We start from the raw sequence: 17530 nt of genomic DNA on the forward strand, positions 1-17530 counted from the left end.
TGTGCCCAAAAGATAAGTCAATCCATTTTACTAACTCCCTGGGTGCTCCCCTTTAACTACAGACCAAGAGTACCACCTCCTTTTCTACCTCTTGTAGAAAAATTAATCAATTACTAATCAAATCAAAGGACAGCCTGTCATGGGACTTCCCCATTATTCAACTTAGCATTACAGTGACTTCCCACACACCCTTCCCAGGGCTGCCACCTCCCTAAATGTTGTATCTCCTAAGTAAGCTCCCCAAGGGCAGGGATTGACTTGGCCTAAGCCTAGCACTTAATAAATGGTCTTTAATTTATTCATTCCATGGTATTTTTACTATGTAAGCATGGCAGCTAGACAGCACAGTGAATGTGGCTGCAGTCAAGAAGACTTGAGTTTGAATCATGCCTTAGACATTTGCTAGCTTTGTGACCCAGGGCAAGTCACTTTAACTTCTCTCAGCCTAAGTTTCCTCACCTGTAAAATGGGGATAATAGTACCTACCTCCCAGGGTTTGTTGAGGATCACACAAAATGTGATTAAGCTCTTTATAAAACATAAAAGTACCATAATGATAGCTTTATCATTATGGCAGCAGAAAGCAAGAAGGCCTCCAACATTATGGGGGCATCCCTTGGGACAAACCGATGGAAGGACAGACAACAATGACACATGATGAATGGGTTTCTATCTGCATCAATAGAGGGAACATGCAAAACCATAATATTACAGAGCCAGGTGAGTTTGAGTGTTGCACAAATGAGGGTGTAGTGAAAGAGCAAGACTGGAGTCACAGGACCTGATTTCAAATCCTGTAACTATTACTTATACCTCTGTGACCTTGGGAAAAGCCACAACCTCTTTAAGGCCTTCGTTTCCTCATCTGCCAAATGAGGAAGTTAGATCTGATGATCTCCAAGATACCTTCCATTTTTAAATCAACTGTCCTATGAATTCACTGGACTACCCTTCCAAATGTATGTCAGGACAACAAAGATTCTTCATAAATAAGGTTCTTCTAGTGGCTATAAAATGGGTCTCTTTTGTGAGTTCAGGAATCTCACTGAGAAAGCTCTTAAAGTATTCTGGGGCTTGATAAGTATAATTTCATCTAATAATAATAATGGTAATAGCTAACATTCATATAGCATGGCTATATATATAGCTTCACGCCAGGTACTATACTAACCACTTTGAAAATATCATCTCATTTGATCCTCACAACAACCCTGAGAGGTGGGTATGAGGAAACTGAGGCAAACAGATACTACCCTGCACACAGCTAGTAAGTGCCTGAGGACAGTTTTTTAATTCAAGTCTTCCTTACCCCAGGCCCAGTGCTCAATCCACTATGACACTTAGCTGCCCCAACAAAACATAGTATTTGGAGGACCTTATCTATTGGTGATGCCTCATTGATGTGGACCCTACAGAAGAATCTCCATGTCAGTTCACAGTTCACATTAATACACCATGAGCCTGATCACAACTACACTGTTATTAAATAACTTTGTATTCATTATATTCTCAAACTTGTGAACACCATAATAATTTCCACAAAAAATACCTAGCATAGGTATTTTGTAAGCCTTCCAGGAACATATTTGTATGAAGCATATCATTTACTGCCTAAGACCTTATCTGTTCCTGTTCTGTATGGCATAGCAGACTCCAGGAACAACCAAAATACAAAAATACAAATACAAAAACCTCTACTGAGCCACTCCATTCCAGAGGAGAAAAGAATTCTCTGTAAACTAGTAAACTTGTCCACAGGGGTTGAGAAGAACTTGCCCTACCTGCAAGTTGATGCATTAAGCTCTTAAATTTTAAGAAGTAAATTGGATCATAAATTCATTCTCAAAATAAACAATACTTTATGGCCCTGTAGAATTATCATGCTCAAGTCTATAAAAAACAATCGTGAGATATGTAATTTCTTCTTAATCTAAATAATGCGAAATGAGAACCAAAAGAACAATACATGAAAAAAAGCAAAAATGTCAATAGAAAATGAGTATATTCCAATTCTAAAAAACTGCGGGCTAAAAATGTCAAGTTCTAATCCTAAACCAGCCACTCAGTGGATGTGGCCAAGAGAAATATTCCTTTTTTTTTGGCTTCCCCAATTATAAATTGAGAACATTTTCCTATCACTGATTAAATATTTTCAGGGAAAGATTCTTTAGGGAGACTTTAATTTACCTAAAGTTATCATTTTTACCTGGCTCTTGTTAGTCAAATTTCCTTTCATTTCAAATTAGTTTCAAAAGTACCAACTCCCTATCCTACAAAAAACTCAAATTCAATATGTCCTAAAACAAAACTGATCTTTCCCTCAAAACTCACCCCTCTTCTGGACTTCCCTGTTTCATTCAAAGGTATCCTCCAGGGCAGCTAGGTGGTGCAGCGGATAGAGTTTCCGTCTTGGAGTCAGGAGGACCTGAGTTCAAATTCGGCCTCAGACACTTGACACTTCTAGCTGTGTAAGCCTGGGCAAGTCACTTAACCCCAACTGCCTCACCCAAGAATAAATAAATAAGAATAATAATAAAAAAAATAAGACAAAGTTACTTCTCTCCCCACTATTCATTCTCTCTCACAAATCCCAACCCATCTCAGATTCAATTCAGTGCCAAGTATTATTGATTAACATCTCTCCTATCCATACCCTTTCTTCTCTCCACTCATATGGACACCACACTAGTTCAGACCTTCACCTCTCCCCTGAATTATTGCAACATCTTGTGACCTGGTCTGACTGCCTCAAGAGTCTCTCCTCCAAGCCATCTTCTACATGGCCGCCAAAGCTAGATATTCCTAAAGCACATGTTTAACCACATCACTCTCCTGCTCCCTATTACCTCTAGGATCAAAAATCAACTCCTCCGTTTAGCATTTAAAATCCTTCAAAACCTAGCTCCAAGTTACCTTTCCTAGACTAATTATAATCATTCCAGACTAACAACTATACTTTATTTCCTTGACCTCACACATACAATTCCATCTCCTTAGTGCCTCCGAATAAGCAGTCCCTCATGCTTGGAATGCACTCCCTCTTTATCTCAGTGTCTTAAGCACATATTAGGTAACAAAAAAGAGGGAGTGTATGGCAATGAGTAAACATGTATACACATAAACATCTGTAAAATATATGTAAAAATTAATGCCAGGTAATTTTGTGAGGGAAGCATTTAGCAGCTGGGGGGAATCAGGAAGGGCCTTGAGTAGGCAGTGGTAATTGAGACCAGCTTTGAAAGAATCAAAGAATTCATACTAATTCTGTTGATCAAATATGCATAATAACTTGAAAGTTTTAAAGTATCTTCATCAACATGGATGTTGTACTTCAAACCAAGGGTATAACCTTTACTTCAAAGTGCAGTATATAAAGAGATGTATACTGTTAATTCTGGACCAACAGGAAGTTATATTCAAAATATAGAACACAGTCCTTTCTACAGTCTTATGCTTCAAGATCAAAGAAAAAGGATAAACTTCTACAAGTACAGCAGACTAATGAACAATGATGTTGAATCATGTTACACATGTATAGATAGAACTGAACTTCACTGGATGTTCCTGGATTCAATAAACATTTACCAAGTGCCTAGCATGTGCAAAGTGAAGTGCTAGAACAAATCTAGAGCTTAGATAAGCCAAAAGTTTCTGCCCTCTGAAAAGTTAGACTCTACCAATTTTTGGATGGAATGAACAATGGTGTATATATTGACTCCAAATTTGTACTGTTCTTTGTTATATCTATCCCTCTTTAATTGTGAATTTGTGTAGAATTATAATTGAGATGCTTATACATACAAAAGCATGTTTCTACTTATATCCTATAATTTCACATGGATATGCATAGATTTAAAAAAAAAAAAGGAAAAGGACATAGATGTACCAAAATATTTATAGCAACTCTTTTTGTGATGGCAAAGAACTAGAAATTGAGGGGATACCCATCAATTGGGGAATGGCTGAACAAGTTGGATACGATTGTGATGGAATACCATTGTGCTATAAGAAATGATGAGCAGGAGGCTTTCAGAAAAACCTGGAAAGACTTACATGAAATAGCCTCTCATTTCTAAAAGAGAATAGAGAACTGAGTCAAATTGATAAGAATACAAGACATTCCCCAACTAATTAATGGTCAAAGGATATGAACAGGCAGTTTTCAGATGAAGAAATTAAAGCTATCTATAGTCATATTAAAAAATGCTCTAAATCGCCATTAATTAGAGAAATGCAAATTAAATAACTTTGAGGTACCACATCACACCTATCACATTGGCTAACATGACAAAACAGGAAAAGTATAAATATTAGAGAAGATGTGGGAAAAGTGGAACATTAATGCATTGTTGGTGCAGATGCGAACTGATCCAACCATCCTGAAGAGCAATTTGGAGCTATGCCCAAAGGGCTATAAAACTGTGCGTATCCTTTGACCCAGCAATACCACTACTAGGTTTGTATCCCAAAGAGATCATAAAAAAGAGGAAAGGACCCACATGTACAAAAATATTTAGAGCAGTTCTTTTTGTGGTGGCAAAGAACTGGAACTTGAGGGGATGCCCGTCAATGGGCAATGGTTGAACAAGCTGTGGCATATGAATGTAATGGAATACTATTGTTCCATAAGAAATGATGAGCAGAGTACTTTCAGAAAAACCTGGAAAGATTTGCATGAACTGATGCTAAGTGAAATGAGCAGAATCAGGAGAACAGTGTACATAGTAACAGCAACATTGTGCAATAACCAACTTTGATAGACTTAGCTCCTCTCAACAATGCAATGATCCAAGACAATTCCAAAAGACTAATGAAGGAAAATGCTATCCACATGCAGAGAAAGGACTGAGAGTGTCTGAATGCAGATGGAAACATACCTTTTTTAACTTTTTTCCCTCTTTTTTAAAATCTCTATTTTCTTTCATAATATGGTTAATATGGAAATGTGTTTTGCATAACTGCACACATATAATCTATATCAAACTGCCTGCCTTCTGAAGGAAGGGGAAAGGGATGGAGGAAGCAAATATGGAACTCAAAATTTTAAAAACTGAATGTTAAAAAGTATTTTCACATGTAATTTGGAAAAAAAAAATTTTAAGTTCCCTGTTGATTAACTGATGGCAGCTAGGTGACACAGTGGATGAAGTGCCAGACCTGGTGTCAGAAATACTCATCTTCCTGGGTTCAAATCTGAACTCAGACACTTACTAGCTCTGTGACCCTGAGCAAGTCACTTAACCTATTTGTCTCATTCCTCATCTATAAAATGAGCTGGAGGAGGAAACAGCAAACTACTCCAGTACCTCTGCCAAGAAAACCCCAAATCAGCTCATAAAGAGTCAGACATGTCTGAAAAATAATTAACTGATAAATAAATGCCTATCACACTCCTTCCCAACACTATATTAAAAAAAAACTTAATAAAAATTTGTCAGTGACATCACTATCCTATTACCCAAACTCAAAACCTGTCATCTTTCACTCATCTTTCCTTTCTCATACTTCATGCCCATTCTATTTCCCAATATGATCCATTTATCCTTCAAAACGTTTCATTTTGGGGCAGGTAGGTGGCATAGTGGGTAGAGTGCCAGCCCTGAAGTCAGGAGGACCTAAGTACAAATATGGCCTCAGACCAAACACTTGACACTTACTAGCTGTGTGATCCTGGGCAAGTCACTTAACCCAAATTGCCTAAAAAATAAAAAAATTTAAAAATTTAAAAAAAAACCATTTCTTTTGGCCCTTTCATTCTATTTTCCTTGCACCAAGCTAGTCTGTAAACTCATCATCTCACACCTGGATTAATTTACTAATTTTCTTGACTTCAATCTTAATTTCAATTAATACTTTATATGGCACTATCCAATTTTTAAATTTAATTTATATTTTTAAAGCAGTTTTTTAAAAATCCTTTTTCATTCAATTACAAATCTCTCCTTATCTCTATCCCCTCCCTCACCCAATGAGAAGACAAGAAAAACAAAACCTATTACAAGAACATGTAGCCATACAAAACAAATTTTTGTATTAACCATGCTTCCACCACCATCAAACCTCAACCCCCCCCAAAAAAAGTAAGAAAGAAAAAATATTCTTCAATCTGCACTGAGTCCATCAGTGCTCTATCTGGAAGTGGAAAGCATGTTTCACCATAAGTCCTTTGGAATTGTGGAGGGTCACTGTGTTGATCAGAGTTACTAAGTCTTTACCAGTTGACTGTCTTTACAATATTGTTGTTAATGTGTAGATTGTTCTGGTTCTGCTCACTTCACTTTACATTAATCCATACACATCTTCCCAGGTTTCTCTGAAACTATGCCCTTTATCATTTCTTACACCACAACAGTATTCCATCATATCCATATATCATAATTTGTTCAGCCATTCCCCAACTGATGAGCATCCCCTCAGTTTCCAATTATTTGCCATTGCAAAAAGAGCTGCTATAAATATGGGTCTTTTTCCTCTTTCTTTGATCTCTTTGGTGGATAGTCCTAGTAGCAATATTGCTATACAGTTTTCAAAGCATTTTCACAGTCATTTATCTACTTCCTTGCTCAAAAACTTTTAGTAGCTCCTTACCTGATATGGTATCAAATCACTTCATGCCCGATTTTCAAGGTTCTCTATAGTATGAAAGAGGATCAGGGAGAAAGACATATTCACTGATGATAAGAATAAGAAAATGAGAAATTTTACCTTTGTCATGTTTTTGTATTATATTGGGTAATTTTGGGCTATCCCACCTGCTTCATTTTTCTTTACCAGCAGAATATACATTTTAAAAGTAGATTATTTTCTGAGTTGCTTGTGAGCAAAATAAGGGTGTGTGTGTGTGGGTGGGTGTGTGTGTGTGTGTGTGTGTGTGTGTTTAAAAATTAAAACTCTGACCCTGAGCTACCGTCAAAAAACAGGCAAAAACAAACCTACAAAGCACACACCATCATCCAGAACATTTCTTCCTCCTCAGACTTTGCCAGCTGCAGCTTCTGGATAATCTTCAACAAGTGAAGGAGTAAGTAGCACACATTTAAAGCACTGGCCAAGAAATCTGCAAAGATGAAACCTCGTGCCACAATAACATTCAAGCAGAAAGTATAAGGGCAATAGAATAAAGATAATATTTAGTTATAAAATTAGACATTCAAATTCATCTATAAAGTCCCATTTGTCATTTGCAGTTGTCACATGACCTATGTATACCATATAGTATACACCTTATAATACCCTGCTTACCTACCTCAAATTCAGTCTTTTAAAAACCACACCTTTAGGGGGGCAGCTAGATGGTGCAGTAGATAGAGCACCGACCCCGGATTCAGGAGGACCTGAGTTCAAATGCAAACTCAGACACATAACACTTACTAGCTGTGTGACCCTGGGCAAGTCATTTAACCCCACTGTCCAACCAAAAAAAAAACCCTAAAAATGACACCTTTGTAACCCAGACTCAGAGTAACAAAAAATTTCTAAATTATGCTTTTTTCTTAGACAAGTGATTGCTAGTCCTGGTTCAAAACACCAGAAAGGGTGTCCAGTTTTCACAAAAGATGCCATGGAATTCTAAAAAACCTATTCACTTTAATAAAACAGACATATAGCAAACAGCACTTTTAGGAACACAAGGTGTTACAAAGTTAAAAAATAAAATAAAGCAGCAGAGCATCAACTCTAAAACCATGGGGGGGGGAGCCCTTGGAGACTAAGGAAACTTTAAGTGTCATGAACAAAAGAAGAGGCTTTTAGAGGCAAAGCAGTAAATCTTCATCATTAAGGAGTACAACTGAATTTTCTATCTTACAAAGAAAACACGATCAATAACAAGTGACACTATAATATAAATCAATCAGCTTTCTATTTTTCAGGAGCTGATTATATTTGTCATAATCTGGCCCTTTGTTTTTCTTCCCTGCCTCTATTCATTACCTAAGTAATAATAACTATTAGTTACACAGCTCCTTAAGGTTTGTAGAGTGTTTACATGCACTATCTCACTTGATCTTCATAACAATCTTGTGAAGTACAACTGGTATTATCATCCTCATTTTACAGATGAGAAAACTGAGAGTCAAGATCAGACAGAAGGGTCTAGATGGGAATCAAATCCAGATCTCTCTTCATTCCCACTTTAGCTCTCCTTCCCACTACAATAAAAGGGTAAACTCTAGGAAATGAAGGTAAAGCTCAACTTCATGAGAGGAGTTACTTGGCAGCAGCTCTGGTTAACAGTTTGGCTAAAGATGGTGCTAAAATGAGATTTGGAAAGTAACCTTATATTTTATTTATCCACATAATCAATCCTGTCCATTATTATTATGTACACTCAAGTACAGAGAGGGTATATTACATTAAAGAGAAATTTACTCTTGACAATGTTTATTCAATCTGATAAACAAATCGAATACCATTCATTAAAACTCAATAATGGGGAAAGCCTGGCATGATTGGTAGAGAACTGCATCAGGAGCCAGAAAGTCATAGGTTCTGACATACCAGTCATGCATTCTAGGGCAATGTGACTCCACTGCCCTTTACTCCTCCAAGCAACTCTCTCAAGTCTCTGACTACCCGCAGAGCAAGCTTTAGTTTTCCAATAAAGAGTCCATGATACAAATGAAATTACAGACCTCTTTAAAATTCGAAGAATAGAAAGGTAAGAATATAATCAATAATCCCTAATCTCTTCAAATGTTGTATATCTGGGTTAAGGGATTGTGAGCTACAACAAAAGAGTAAATGTGGTGTCAGGTTTACTTCAATGGAGACATTTAAGGATGTAAACCATCATTCTTTTCAAAATCTATTAATCGGGGCAGTAGGTGGCGCAGTGGATAGAGCACCGGCCCTGGATTCAGGAGGATCTGAGTTCAAATCCGACCTCAGACATAAAACACTTACAAGCTGTGTGACCCTGGGCAAGTCCCTTAACCCCATTACCTAGCAAAAAAAAATAAAAAACTATTAATCATCACAAAACTAAGACTAGCAAAAAAGATTAATCCAGCACTTTAGAGAACCAAAATATTCACTACTCATAAAAATCCATTCAGTCAACAAGAAGACATTAAATACTATGTGCAGGCACTGTGCTAACTTCTAGAAATAGGAAGAAAAGTAAAAAAAAACCAAAACATAGTCTCTTCCCTCAAGAAGCACACAGTCTAAGGGGGAGACAGAAATAGGTGTATGTAAGATATATTCAGAATAGATGGAAAATAATCTGAAAAGGAAAGTAAGTCATTAGAGAATGAAGGAACCAGGAGAGGTCTCCTGCAGAAGGCTGGCTTTGGGCTGAGATGCAGACATAGCACATACGGAGACAGAGTGGGTATGGTGCAAAGGACACTGGATTTAGAGTTCCAGGGCCTAAGTTCGACCTTGCCACTTATTTGCCTGTGTGACCTTAAGCAAGTCACAAACTCAAAGGGCTTCAGTTTCTTCATCTGTAAAAGGAAAGAGGTGGGCTTAATTACCTTTAAGGTCCTTTCCTACTATCTATCTTTAAAAAAAAAGTTTTTAAAGAGAAAAGGTGGGATTCATTGACTAAACAGGCTGGAAAAAGGTAACTCCTACCTCAAGCTTGGCAAAGTCTCCTCCTGTGGATTTGAACATACTCCTGACAAGTGATTTCTACCTTACTCCTGTCCCATTGGTCCTGAAATAAGATAGTGACATTGCTATCCATCCTATTTAATTTTCCTCCCAAGGTCATTTGCTAAGAAGCAGATATGGTGTCAAAGAAAGAGTGCTGAAGAACACCCAAGTTCAAGTTCCACATGGCAGTTACTTACTAGCTGTGTGACCTTCAGCAAAAAAAACCAAAACCTTCCTAGCCTTAGATTTTCTCATCTGTAAAAGGATGGGTTTGGATTAGACAACAGCCAAAATTTCTTTCCAGTTCTAAAATTCTGATGTGTTGATGTGTTCTGTCTAGATGACTGACTCTTCAGAGCTCAGATATTTCTCCTTGTTTCCACAATTGCTGTCTCTACTTTCTACTTCATTTTTTTTCCCCAGAGGTGTGAGCTGGTTTTCAGAAGTAAACTACAGCTGTAGCTGTGAACTATATAGTTAGCTGGTGTTACCATGAAAAACAAGGACAATCTTGACTACAGAGGACCAATTATGAGGCACACCCCTCCCCCCCACACACACACAGCAGTGAGTGAGGCACATGCTGTCATACTTGGTCAATGTGTTGGTGTTACAAGAGGTTTCTATTAGGAAGTTAAAAAATCATCCATAAAACATTTTTTAAAACAATGACAGTGAAAGCTTTCCCGCTAAAGAGACTCCAGAGGCAAACAGAAAATAGCACCAGTTTAGGGGCAGCTAGGTGGTGCAGTGGATAGAGCACCAGCCATGGAGTCAGGAGGACCTGAGTTCAAATCCGGCTTCAGACACATAACACTTACTAGCTAGGTGACCCTGGGCAAGTCACTTAACCCCACTGCCTAGCCAAAAAAAAAAAATTTAGAAAATAGCACCAGTTTTCAAAGGGCAGATATAAACATATCCACAATCATGGAAGAAAAACTGGACATGGTAAAGAGAGGGAACTCTTTCAAGCACGACACTTTTAGTACTTGTCTCAAAACCAATCTACTGAAACCACCCAGGGACCTGCCTCTTGAAAATTCCTTTGGACTTTGTTATGGTCCTTGTTTTGACCTAGATTCCACTTCCAGATACTGCTTTCCCCTTGCCCATTCAGCAACTGAGCACCTTGGCTTCACCCTCCCTACTCACAACTTTTTGACTCATTATCCCCTAACCCATACCCCCAAAACCAAGAAGTCTTTACAGAACCTGATCAGCAGCAGTCTTTAAAGGAAGATAGTGGCCTTACCTCCTTCTCAGACTCTTCACCCTTCTCTTTTTCTCCCCTTCCCTCACGTCCTCAACCTCCTCTCCCTTCCCCTCCCCCCTTTCCTTTCTTCTTCTTCCCTTCCCCAGCCTAGATGATGCAGTGGTGGGAGACTGCCAACGAGCCCGCCCGAGGCGGGTATCACAGGGCTGTGCCAGGACATGTTCTCCAAAATGTCCATGTACCTAACAGGCCAGCTGACTGCCACCAGTGAAGACTATAAACTTCTGGAATATATGAACGAACTGACTAGCTTGAAGTATCCAGAAATGAAAAGATATTACAGTAAACATGAGTAGAAACCTAAAGGACTTAAACAGAAGTATGCAACGCTTAGGCCTCACCTGGATCAGTTCACTTTAATTGAGGAGCAAGTAGCAGCTCTTGAGCAGGCAGCTTACAAGTTGGATGCATATTCAAAGAAACTAGAAGCAAAGCACAAGAAGTTAGGGAGGGGATAAAAGAATTCTTTAGCACAAAGGCTTTAACTACAAGAATGTTTCATAAGACCTGAAATAAGTGGGATGGAACTTAGCACTATGCTTCAAGTCCTAAAAGGAAGCGGTGCTGCTGATGGAAGGAAAGAGAATCTCAGCCCTCACCTCTGGCCACCCCTTGATGTTTTCTAAACCTGTAGCCCCTGGACCCTCATCTTATCATGTGCTTCACTGTGTGCCCTGGACCAAGGCTCAGAAATCAGGATCAATCCCGACTAGAGCAGACACAGAAGAGAGGCTCTAGTCTCCCTGACTCCCTGTCTCCTCACTCCTTCCCTCTCCCCTAGGGCTCCACCTTGGACTCTGTTATGAGTGTGCCCCCCACCCCCTTCATAACCAGCTCTTCAACTTAAATAATAATGACTTATGAAAAAAATAATAAAATAAAAGAAGATAGTGGGAAGGGCAGCCAGGTAGCGCAGCGGATAGAGCTCCAGCCTTGGAGTCAGGAGGACCTGAGTTCAAATTCCACCTCAGACACTTGATACCTACTAGCTCAGTGATCCTGGGCAAGTCACTTAATCCTGACTGCCTCACTAAAAAAACAAAAAAACAAAAAACAAAAAGAAAAGAAGATTGGGAGGATAGAAAAAAATACACAACTTATGATTCAGTGATTGTCTTTCCTAGAGAGCTCTGAAACTTAACAATCTGTTTCTAAGGTTGATAATTTTTTTTTTAGGCAATTGGGATTAAGTGACTTGCCCAGGGTCAGACAGCTATTAAGTGTCAAGTGTTTGGTCTGAGGCAGGATTTGAACTCAGGTCCCCCTGACTTCAGGGCCAGTGCTCTACCCACCTGCCCCCTACGGTTGACAGTTTTTAAGGACTTTCCATACTGGTACCCCCACTGAAGAAAGCAAAAACTGCACTAAGAATGCTTTATTTAATACATGCATATAACCAAGACAGATTATCAGTAGCAAGAATATTTACTGGTCAACACATCAATACTGATTCTTTTAATGTTTTGGGCTACAATTACATTAATAATTATCTGCTTAAGTTTCATCTCAGATTTACAATAACAGTTTAAATTGTGTAATATTTATAACTTCTACATCAAGTTTCTCAGACAGCCCTACCAACAAGTATAATGGGCCAAGTACTCCTGAAAATAATGGTTTATTAAGTAAACACAGAGAATTAAATAGGAAAGAGGCCTAATGTTCAAATAGTTTAAAAGAACAATAACTTTTAACTGAGGTCTTCTATCCTTTTTGGAAATGAAAGATATTGATCAACTCATTTTAAAAATGCATTACTTGTGTCACCTGATACAGCTTACATTGCATAATATTTTATTTGGAATTTCACATTTCAAACATAAATAAAGTGGTAAATTCAAAGCCAAAAACCAAGCAGATTGGGGGGACGGGGACGGGGAAGGGGCAAGCTCTGAAACAGATGGCATCTCATTTTTTCCCTGAGACCAGCTTGAACACAATCCCAATAATGTCAAAACTCAATTTAGTTTTCTAAGAAATAATATGCAAACTGTAAAATGGTATAGCTGAAACATTCATTTCCCACCCTGAATTTCTCAAGAACATCACATGAGGGGGAAGCTAGGTGGCACAGTGAATAGAGCACCGGCCCTTAAGTCTGGAGGACCTGAGCTCAAATCAGGCCTCAGACCAAACACCTGACACTTACTAACTGTGTGACCCTGGGCAAGTCACTTAACCCCAATTGCCAAAAAAAAAAAAAAAAAGAATCTCACATTAGGCAGAAATCAGCAGACAGAAGTTTGGTCTTTTTTTTTTCCTACCATATTCTACAATTTCAAAATTTCTTTTAAGAAAACTGACTTTCTCACATTTAAGATCATCAAAGATTTTTTTTTTACAAGATCGGGGATTCTAAAATTTATGACATAAACTTCATGTCTCAGTATAATGATTATATTCTTAACTGGAGAAGAAATCTTTGCTTCACAAAAACAACATCCTTAAAAAGAGAGGCAAGATCAAAAGAAAAAAAGCCCCCCCCAAAAAAAAAACACCCAGGAAATTTCAAACATTTCTCCACCAATTACCAATACTACTGGAAGTACCCAAATTATGACTGCACATTTTTGTATTAGACATTCATCTATTTCTTTCTTATATTAAAATATATCTTGTAAAGATTGAGGGCAGAAAGTAAGATCCAATATGTAACAAAATATTCATGGCAGTGCTTAATGAAGTAGCAAAAATCTGGAAACAAAGTGCTTAATGACCAGCAAACAGCTGAATAAATTATGGTATATGAAGTTAATGAAATATCATTGTGCTATAGAGAATGACAAATATGAATAAATCTGGGAAATGTATGAAGTTAGTCAGGGCAAAATGTCACTAGACGACAACTAACTACAATACTGTAAATGAAGACAACACTAAAGTACAACAGAATTCAGATTAAATGCAGCAACCAATGTTGGTTTCAGATGACTGATATAAGAACCTACTTCCTTCCTGTCTACAAAGAGCTGGTGGACTACAGGTACTTAAAGTTACATACTCCATCAGTCTCTTATGTCCCAGCTGTTTAGGATGGTTTGGTTTAACAGAGGTTTTAGGTATGTTTTGTTTGTTTGGGATTAGGGGTTTTTTTGGGGGGGAGGAAAAGTAAGGGAGGTTATTGGAAAGTGTTTATAGTATAACAACAAAATGTTTCAAAAAGTAAATAAAATGCACCCTCTAAGATTTTTATAATTTCTTTTCATAGAATCTAAAAGTTGGAATGTACATTAGAGGTCATCTGGTTAACTCAGTGTTGAAACAGGAATTCTTTACTTTTGGGAACACCATTAAATGTCACATATTCAATTTCTGCATTTGACAATGAAACATCCTCAGAATGGTCAATGAATACTAAGATATTTTTTGGTGAAAGAGAAGAGTTTACAAAAAAAAAAACCAAAATACAAAAATCCTACCCTTCTCTAATGACTGTAAACAATTTTATGTAGCATAACTATTTACTCTAACATCTATTATCATTCTGCCTATACAAACAACATTAAAGTCATGAGATAAGAATATAACAAGAAAAAAGGTGACCTCAACTTCCAAAATGCTTATCAAAGCACTATCATAAGGCTTCGGAAAGATAAAAAAATCTTAATGTGTTTTTTTCTGAATGTATACTTTAGGAGAAATTCTGGTGCAAGACAACAGTAACTTTAAAAGGTTAAAAAAGGAAAGCCACTTTCAAAAGACCATACAGAAAAGGCCTTAACATACACTTACAACAGTGATGGAAATAATTTACTTTGGTATGTAATTATGCTACTGTTATATCATTTACATAATACATCTGATTTGCACAACAGTAGAGCCAAGTAATTGGTTCAGGAACTGTGTTTATATGCACTTCCTTTATTTAGGACACTAAACATATCACCTAGACAGCAAAGTATCCTTCAAACTCCTTTTAAATCTTCAGATATAAAAAAAAACAACCTTAAAATGCTCTTTTAAATGTGGGCTAGTCCCTTCAAATGATAGCTAAAGAATATTGGAGAAATGAGATTGAGATTTTCTTGTGGTTTTCTCAAAACACAACAGATAACAAGTCTTCAAACAATTCTACATACAATACAAAAACAGAAATCAACTTTCTTATAGGCTGTCAATCAAGTCATTTGATGATTCATTTAATCTCTGTAAGCAGAACAAATTGTCTGAGAGTTACAAAATCACTACCAATTATGTCCAAGAGCCTGCCTATTACTTTGACTGAAAAGCCCTACTCTTTAGTAAGTTGCTGAGAATAAATTCATTTAAAATGCAAAAGCAAACATAAAAAACAGTATTTATTTCAGCATGCTAATAAAATAAATAAGTTAAAAATAGCAACTGTCCATTTCATTTTGTTTTTAGTGATACATCTGCAAAAACTCAAAGCAAGTTTGCTAAGAGTGTGATCAACTTTTACAAGTAAAATCCTAGTACTAATAGAAGTACTTTAGTAATTAAATTTGAGGCAATTTTGAAAATCTGGGGCTTAAAAATATATAATCTTCACCAATACAATTTTAAATTCCAAGATTTATGCAATATATATGACTTCTAGCTTAATTGTTCCCATTATAAATGCACATAGCAAAAATCTCAGAAAAAAATACTATTCTATCCTTTATGCAAATGCATACACTTTACCTCATTGATAAGAACCTTTATGGAGCCACTAACAATTCAAATCTGTGTTATTTAAAATGAATGGTCAAAATCTGGTAGTCACTCACCATGATGTACACACATTCTTTGGAACATTATTTTAATCCAGTATTCCTCTTATTAACTAGCCTCCAAGTCCCCTCCATCTCTCAACTGTATCTCCAAGTCCTCTCCATCACTCAACTGTATCGCTGATAATGAGGTCGTTTCTATCATACACTCTTAAAAGATTAAAAAGATTCAGTAGCACAAAGTCCTAAGAGTTGTGAATTCTCACATCTCATCTATTCTGAGACACCTATCACCATAGTACCTAGCTGTTCAGTCACTGATTAGAACACAAATGACGAGGATCTTCCTGCTCCATCTAAACTAGGGCAGGCAGGTTTCCTGGCAAGAGAAACGGTTCGTAAAGGCTTGCCTGAACTAGTCTGGCCTAGACCTTTATATCTTGCAAGCCCCCCAACCCTCCTCCTTCTCCTCCACCACCACCACCAGCACCACCACCACCAATACCACCTCTTTCCTTCTTCATACATACACATGAATATCATTTCATTGTAAGCTTAATGAATTTAAGCCTCGAAACCTGGTACTTTGGAGCTTTCCTGAATTGCATTTCCCTAAAATAACTTAAGGCGGATCAAAGGACAACCAGGTTCAGAGGGCTGGAAGCCAGCCAGGGAGCTATTAGAGCCAGGGCAGAATGTGCCTCTGAGACAATCACTTTAATTGGCAACAGTTTCTAAACACTGGAAAAATCATCCAGGAACAACCTCCCCGGGCCCCACACGCCCCTGCCCTGGGGTGCCCACTCGAGAGTCCCGGGATGGGGTCCCGGACGCCGTGCCCGGGGCGGGGTGGGGGCTGGAGAAGGGAGGACGGCTTTTCCCCGTCGGCGGTGCCCAAGGGCGGCTCCCCGCCTGGCCCCACCGCGCAGAGCCCTCTCCAAAGCCCACCCCTGGCGACCTCCCCCGCCCACCCCGGAGGGAGCCCGATCTCCGCCGGCAGCGGCAGCCCGGCCCAGGTGACAGTGCCGCCAGGGTCCCCGAGCCCCGTTCCGGCCCCGGGGAAGGATGCTTCCCGTGGAGAAGCCGTCCAGGTGACAAGCCTGGGCCAAGGAGAGAAAGGCCGCTCAGCTCAGAGCCCCGGGCCTCCGGATGACTACCCTCCCCCTCACCGAAGGAGGCCTCCAGCCCCCGCCCCGACCCCCGGCCGTGCCCAGCGCCCCCGCGCCAACTCAACCCTCCCGCCGGACCGGCCTCTTACCCCGCCCGCCCCAGGAGCCCCGCCGCCCCCGGCCCGACCCTGGGGATGTCCGCTCCGCTCGCCAGACCCTCGGGCCCCGCGGGAGCCGCAGTGGGTACCTGGATCTGGCCGTGCTTGTGACCCCAGGTGCGGCAGGCGCGGTCCCCTCCCGCTGGCGCTGAGTGGCTCCTCTCTCCACCGGCCGCGGCTCCTTCTCTCTTTCCCTGGAGCGGGAGGGGGGAGGGGTGCGGGAGGGGAGGGGGGGAGGGGGGAGGCGGGGAGCAGAGGGGCGGCAGGAGGCGAACCGGAACTACTAGAGCTGGCCCCGCCCTCGGCCTGAAGCCAGCCCAGGGCCCTTAACCTCCGATAGGACAAGCCGAGAGAAGGCGAGGAGAGTTGCGCAGAACTGCTTCCGGGTGAATACCGCGCCAGCCTTCCCTAGCAACCGCGTGGGGTTGCTAAGCGGAAGTACCTCGGAAAACCTCACCCCCACCCCTTCCTCTCTGAGTAGTTCAGGGAAGGGACCCCCCCCCCTACATACAGACTCCCTTCTTTTCCTCACAATGACTGCCCCTCACTTTCTTCCCCTTAGCTGCGAACCCGCACGAGGACTGGATCACATGCGCGCGCGCTCTCGCCTACATATCCAGGCACCTAGATCTTCTTTATCCCTCCACCTAGCCCCTCTCCAACAGCACCCTGGCTCTGATTCTCCCCTGCTGTCCCGCGCCCGCCGAGCCCATC

The 17530-nt window shown here is 39.8% G+C and overlaps 1 protein-coding gene across 3 annotated transcripts in view; it reads right to left on the minus strand.

Annotated features, from left to right (window-relative positions):
- CSNK1G1 (casein kinase 1 gamma 1) overlaps positions 1-17039 on the minus strand; it is a 255113-nt gene extending 238074 nt beyond the window's left edge. For all 3 annotated transcript variants that reach the window (XM_020983772.2, XM_020983766.2, XM_020983783.2), the window contains exon 1: positions 16906-17039. The gene's annotated coding sequence lies outside the window, so the exon portion shown is untranslated. The remainder of the gene's footprint in view (positions 1-16905) is intronic.
- Positions 17040-17530: the final 491 nt, after the last annotated feature.

This window comes from Phascolarctos cinereus, unplaced genomic scaffold (assembly GCF_003287225.1).
Source record: "Phascolarctos cinereus isolate Bilbo 61053 unplaced genomic scaffold, phaCin_HiC Scaffold_3;HRSCAF=262, whole genome shotgun sequence".
NCBI lineage: Eukaryota > Metazoa > Chordata > Mammalia > Diprotodontia > Phascolarctidae > Phascolarctos > Phascolarctos cinereus.